The sequence below is a fragment of the Manis javanica genome, chromosome 3 (genome assembly GCF_040802235.1).
Source record: "Manis javanica isolate MJ-LG chromosome 3, MJ_LKY, whole genome shotgun sequence".
Classification (NCBI taxonomy): Eukaryota; Metazoa; Chordata; class Mammalia; order Pholidota; family Manidae; genus Manis; species Manis javanica.
The window spans coordinates 18502715-18510153 of NC_133158.1; positions in this window are offsets into that span (position 1 = coordinate 18502715).

Sequence of the window (7439 nt, forward strand, 5' to 3'; positions counted from 1 at the left end):
CTTTCTCTTTTTTGTTTTCTTTCAGTTTTCCCTCTCCTAGTGCCTCTCTCCCTCCCTTTTCTTTCTTCCTTTCCTTCTGTTTTTCCCTCTTTTTAAAACAAAACGCGACAGTTATTTCTGCCAAGTTTCTGTCTCACCATCAGCCCTCCACATTCTCGAATGCCCTGTCTCCTGTGTTTTGCAGAAAGATCACTGGGTGGGCGGGATTGTGCCCAGTCTTCAAGGTCCTACCAGAGCCTATAAGATCAGAATGCAAACTTCTTTGTCCCAGAAGGCGTTTAGTGCGTGGGTGGGCCCCTCCTCCATCCTGGCCTCATCTTCATCTGTGTTTCCTGCTCTCCCTTCTCTCATTACCATTGTATAAGCTCTGCCTGGGAAGCTCATACATACCTCGTCCCTACCTGGGAATCCCTCACTAAGCCCTCTATAGCACAAGGCGATATTCACATTATTTAATATCTAAGGGAGCATGTGCATTACTACCCATACAGCCATACTCCCAGGGTCCTGGTTGAACATGGGGTTGGGCCGGACCCAGACCCGAGACTTCTGGAAGGCCCAGTCACCTCTCCTCTGGGCACTGTCTACCTCCACGAATCCCAGTGCGTGCCATTGGCCCCCAGCAGCCTCTCCAGTCTCCCCTCCCCCCACTCCCCACTCAGGCCCTGTTCTCCAGCCACTGCACATCACCGGCAGTGCCCTGAACAGGTAATACTGTGTCACACCAATACGCCTTTGCACATATCCCTTGTGTCCAAAGTCCTCCCTCCCTGTTTCCCTAACTCAACTGCTGTTAAGCTTTCATACTTAAGTGGTGAACTCCTAGACATAAAGGGTAAACTACCCTCTGCAGAAAGGGGAAGACTGTCCCAGCTCAGGCGCTTCAAAATTCTAGTCTCCAAACTCCATCATTAGATCTGAGTGCCATCATGGGTTCAGTAGCAGACTTGTCTTACTGGCATTCTAAGCTGTCTGTGTGCTAAGGTGGCTGGGGTTATTGAGCAGCAGATGCAAAGTAGTCTTCTCCAGTTACCTGGTGTATATGTCAGTCTGTGTGAACTGCCAAGACCACTGAACTTCACAACCCCCTTGGTGGAGGGCAAAGGATGTAGTGGGAAACTGTCTCCATCCATCTACACAGTAGCCCCATTATCAGCATCTTATGCACTGTTAATTAGCTACTTCTAGAATAAACAGATGTAAAAGCAAATTTTATCTGAGTCCAAGAGGTTCCTTATTCTTTTTCTCCAACTTGGACAACTTTTGGGGTCTAACCTAGCCCATGAATAGAGCCCTCTTGCCCACATTCTTCCTTTTTGGATGTTTTTTGGTGAGGATGTGATGCTTGGAGCCACAGCAGTCATTTTTAACCATGAGAAAAGATACTGTCAACACAGTGAAGATAGCAGAACAGAAAGATAAAAGAGTAGGCATCTTTCTTAATATTGTTGTTTAACCAAATAAGCAACCTAACATTTCTAGACTTTGAATCTTGAAATACAAACTACTACTGCTTTAGGCACTAATATTCAGGGAGTCTGTTATTTGGAACAACAATTAACTGCAAAAATACTTAAAACTACTCCATCCCCTCAGCTCCTTTGATAGGTACACTCGATATCCTGAAACCGTATTAAAATTTGTTAATTCATGTTTCCACCTGTCAGATCATTCAGCCTGCTGTTAACTGTCAAGTTAACCTAGCTCTGGACAAATAATAAAACAACCTTGACTTAATTTCTTAGAATGAAATAATCCTAAAAGATTAAAAACCTATTACGATGCCTCTGTAATTCCACTTTATAAAACCTTTTCAAGTAGTGTATGTTAAAGCTCTTTGATATCATAAATCTTAGTTACAGGAGTCTGGAAAACCACCTGAGTGTATCGATCTAATCAATATGTATTGCAAGCTAAAAGAAGCCAGTTGCTGGGTTGCTGGGTTGGGCAGTGCAGGGGGACACAGGGATAAAGCAGAGTTAGCAAGCTCATTGGAGAAATTTGGCAAATGTGCCCAAGCCATAAATCAAGGCAGAACATGTTATATGCCAAAAGAGAGATGTATATAAAGTGCTTAGGGATAACAAGGAGATTGGACATCATAACGGGTTGTCTGGAAAGGGCCGCAGGCATTCTATCTCAGGTTACCAACTGAGAAAAGCAGAAAAACTAGATGACTGGAACCGAAGTTTCCATCCTAGCTTCCATCATCCCCCTCCTCCTGGGCTCTTAAGATTTTTTTCTGACTCCCACATTCTCCTCCTCACTCTGGAGTCCATTAAAAAAATTCCTCTAAGTGAAACAGAGCCACAGAATTCTCTCTTCAAAGTTTTCTGTCCACTTTTATCAGAACACTCCAGTGCCAGGAGGGCACATGGTCATTTTAACAGAGGAAGTTTTTTACATAAAACCCTGTTGCAATAAGAGCTAGCAAAGACGCTATTGATTAGAAAAGACAGAACTGAGTAGAAATCAAACAGGTAGGCCCCAGACAACCACTCCACTCCACTCAAAAAAGAAGGGGAGTAGCAGGTTTATGTTACAGAAAAGGGTATTTTGCGCTTTTCGTCAAGGAAAATGGCTGAGTGGGTACTCAATCCAATCTGTACCATGGTTGCAAACATTTAAGAGAAATAAACAACTTGGAATTTATATCTGAAAGCCTCAAGTCTTGAAGTCACTTCAAATTACACAGAGAAAACATGCAAAGATGTTTTAGGTTGCAATGTCCAGGCATAAACACAATTCTCTTATTTCTCAGTAACAGCAAGTTCACAGGTAAATTAAAGCTGTTACTGCTTGTCTTCTAGAAGGAATAAAAGTCATTTATAAATGAAACTAAGTGGCCTTCCTACTCTAGTTGGAGAACATGGAAACTGTTGGAAAAGTGTGCATTTAAAAATGTCCCAGTACACTTATTTTACCTGAATTATACCATTCTGCATAGCTTTCTAGGATAGGAATCCTATTTTCTGCCAGCCATGTGAGAAGCACACATTGTTTTCTGGCTAAAACCTGTATTCGAACCTAGGGAGTACAGTAAAGGGTTTCATTTTCTTGAAGATACAGTTGTGCTGTAATTTCTAAAGGTTTTGCAAAATTAAAGTTTCGATGCCAACTTAGGACATGCTTTATTAAAATATTCTCCAGAGACCATGAAATTTAAAATGCATAGGATGAAACTTTTCCTTGTCTTTTTAACATATTTATTTTTTCTCCTTTTATTCCCCCATCTGCTTTCCCCATACATTTCCTGGGGATTTACCAGTTCTTACGGCAGTGGAATTGGTGGAAGAGGAAGGTGGAGAAGAGATATTTAAGAAGCCCTGTCACAGGTATTCATTCTGCCCAGTGACATAAAGAGGATAACTGGACAGTGTGTGATTCTTTTAACCCACAGTCACCATCAGTTTAGTGTGCATAATTATCTTGAGGAATTATGGGATACCCAGAGCTATTTCTAGCATTTGATCTGCAGAATTGTTCTACTCCTTTATGAGTATGGTGACATGTAGTCTGACAAAAGATTTTTTTTTTAATTTGTAAGTTACCCCAGAAGTTTTACAGATATTTGAATTAAACACCTTAAGATAGATATTTAATAACCTACCTCTTTTGAAAGGAACACAATTATACAAAGGCATGATTAGTCTTCTAATGGTGTCTTACTTCACTTTTCTGCTAGTAGGAAACATAGCTTTGTTCACTGAAAGTCTGTCCTTTCAAGTTCATTCTTTTCTCCTAGCATCTCTTGGCAAGATTAAAATTCACGTGATCGTCCTAAGAAAAGTCACAGCTGTCATGGGCTTCTGTGACTTTCTCTGTCTCCAAAATTTTTTAATTCCTGCGTAGGTAACCTATTGGAGTTTGGAACAACTGCAGCAAGAAAAGGATTTTCTTAGGGTTTGGAATATTAATGCTCTTATGACTGAAGTAAATAAGTAAATTTAACCACTTCTGATGTAAAGATTATTCCTCCATTTGGTTATCGGGTTCTCATTAAGATATACCAGGACTGTGCTAAAGAGGAAAACTCCATCTTTGATGTTTGAGCGCTGGCCACACATTCCCCTCTGCTTCCTGCCCCGCAGCTAGGCTAGCCATCGGCAGCAGCTGGCATTTCATCCCGGCCTTGCCTGCTGGCCACAGTAGACACTAAAACCGACCAGACTGTCTTGCTATTGCTGCTTGCACCTGCTCTATTCTCGCCAGGAAAATCCCATAATGTGGATAATAAGTCTGGTCACATCCTCTGGGCGTGTGTGGCATCCTCAGTCCTCACAAGCAAACCAATTTTGGATGGGAGGTTGATTCCACCCTCGGCAGGGCAACCACTAAACAAGGACACAAAAAGTATTTTTTAAGATCACAAAATGAAGTATAGAGGATAACAAAAGGATGCGCTTTCCAAGAACGATTCCATCTGTATTGGCTTGGGTAGTGGTGGAAGTGTTTTAATGACAATCCCAAATGAGAATGGTTTCATTGTTTCTCTGGGGTTCTGGGTGACTACGTCAGGAGGTCGTCAGCAAGCCCCGCTGCTGGGTCAGCTCTGTTCTCTTCTCCAAGAGCCTTCCCTCCATGGCTCCTAAGTAGCCAGATTCATTGTCCCTTCTCCCCATTGCAAGGACGTAGAGTGCAACTGTTTCTTAAGTAAGTGAGGCTGACCACTTCTGCTTACATTCCATTGCTAAGAACTTAGTCGGATGGGCACACCTAGCCAAGGTGAATGCAGTCTCTAGGTAAGGGTGCCTGTATCCACCTAATACTACTTGGGGTCAGGGGAGGGAGAGAGAGCGAGTGAGCAAGCCCATGCCATATAAGAACAAAATAATGAACTGTAGAAGAAGATTGGAGTCTACCAGCCATGTCTTCCACCCAGGGATTATCCCCCCATCCTAACTGAACACAGGAAAATTAAGAGAAAATATTAACATTTGCTGTCTGAAGGACTAACAGTTGTAGACAATATTTAACTCCCCATAAGCCAATCCCAGCACCATAATTAGAATATCCTTCTGTACGTCTCTTACTTTGAGCTACTAATATATTCTTTGAAAATTTTCTCACAGGAGCGAATATTCATTCATACAAGCATATTCAGGGCCTGAAGTATTTTGCTTTTCCATTTTCAGCTCCAGTTTGGGATCCTGAAAGTCCTTCTCAAGAGAAATGTTTAGGAGTGAAGGGACCTTGGCAATATCAAAGCAGAGAGCCATTATTAAAAGAATAAGGATTGATGTTACTGCTAACACACCAGACTATGGCTGTCTTTCTCCCACAGTCCACTCTGTCAATCAATAGGGAACCAAATGGATTTGCTGCAGGACAAGACAGGAGAGTGGGAGGTCTGGGGGCAGAGTGAAGGGGGGTAGAGCTGGAGCAGGTCTGAAATCCATATGATTAACTGGTGGTAAGATACTGGATAATGGATATATGAGGCTTCTTTACATAGTTTTCATGACTTTTGCTTATGTTCAAAAATGTCCATAATAAATAGTTTTCTTGCTTATTTTCACGGGTGATCCACATTAACTCATGCTGGCCTTAGTCTTGTCTGTAGGGAACAAGTCTGTTCCCAGTCTTGCTGAGAAAATGCAATTTCTGAATCTTCTCAATGGTGATTTGAATCTAACCTAATAAAACACATTTTTTACAATTTTCCTCAGAAAGCTTTTGAGTTTCTGCAACACAAGCATTTATCATAAATGATATCATATTTTACTCAAGATGATGAAAATCTGGATTTCAGCAATGTGAAAATTTACATAGAAGTACACTCTAGAGATGTGAAATCTTCATCTATGATTAAAGGTATTTTATCTGAGCTCTTTGCCTTAAGCTTTAAAGAGTGACTTAATATAAAAATTTCTTCCTTGAAACACAGTAAACTACAGAGCTGACATATAACTGATATTTCTGTAACTATTAAAGGGTACCAATTATACATTCCCACTGTTTTGAATGCAAAATGATAGTCCTTTTTTTTAAAAGGATGCCTGTTTTGCAAAGCCCCATTCAGAGGTTCAACTTTATTTAATACTGTCATTTCAAATTTTTTTTTGATACTGAAACAAAATTATACACATGCAGACACAAAATACCTTCAGACTAAACCAGTGGTTCCCACTGGGGGATAGTTTACCCCTTTTCACACCCCCAGGGGACATCTGGTAATGTCTAAAGACATTTGGGGGGGGCCCCAATTCAAGAGAACCACTGCCATCTAGTGGTAGAGCCCAAGGTGCTGCTAACCATGATATAATAACACGGGACAGCCCCCAACAGCAAAAAGTAAGAGCCCAGAAAGTCAGCAATGTCAAGGCTGAGAAACCCTGGATAGACTCAGCACAGCTGCTACTCCAAGCAGCAGGCCAAGGTTTTGCCTAGCTGCACAGCTCATGGGCAGGCGCCCCCAGCTTCACAATGACCACAGTCCCCTGTGGACACCAGGGTGCCTACTCTTTTCTGTACAGAGTATCTGTTAGCCTGCGCACGTTATCGTCAGAAATTACACCTGCGTGATCATGTTCCAATTTCTTGCTTTTGATCTTTTGGGACACACATGCTTTCTCGTTTGCTTACTGGTCTGAGTTAGTTTAGTTACAATTTGCTGCAATACTAGACTTTGTAAAGCCTGTTGATGATGGATGGACCTAGTGAAAGAGATGAAATCCTGAGACAGGTGGGACAGTGGGGCTGGGAGAGAGGGAGCATCTGATGAGTCACCTGGGAGGGTGCCCTGGGGGGCAGGGGGGCCATGACTGAGGGAGCAGTGGCTCTGTGCCTGCAGGGGGCCAGCAGGAGAGCCTGGGGCCAGCTGGGCTGCACCCAGGCCAGCTTCCCTAATCTAATTCTAGGGAACTTTGAATGGGCGCCTCAAATGAGCTGGGTAACTGCCACTACGATGCTCAAGTGGGCCCCTTCCATGACCTTCCCTCTGGAAGCACTGTGGAGAAAGAAAATGGATTCACATGTGCTTCAGGATCACAGGAAGTTTTGAGGGTGGCAAGAAAAGAAAGACTTTCAGCCACTCTCTCGGCTTCTAATGTGACTAGACAGGGGTCTCATAAAGTGGTGTCACAGGAAAACACCAGCATTTCTATGGAAGGGGGCTCTTCATTCTTTCTCAATGGCTCTCGGCCACGGTGCACCCTAGAATTAAATGAATAGCTTAAAAGAAATCCTAATATCCAGGCCTCACCCCAGACAAATCCAAACAGAATCTCTGAGAATGGGGGATGATGGAAAAAAAGGGTGTGGGACTTCAGGAATAGCATATTAGTGGCCCCTCTGATTTTGGGAAATGGGTCACTCTGAAAGCGCCCTGATTTTGAGGTCACTGCTGAGTTACCCCAACTTTATTACCCCTCACTTGATTACAACAGTGGGGTGTAATCAAGTTTACTTAAGGACAATGTTAAAGATTCCATCTTTGG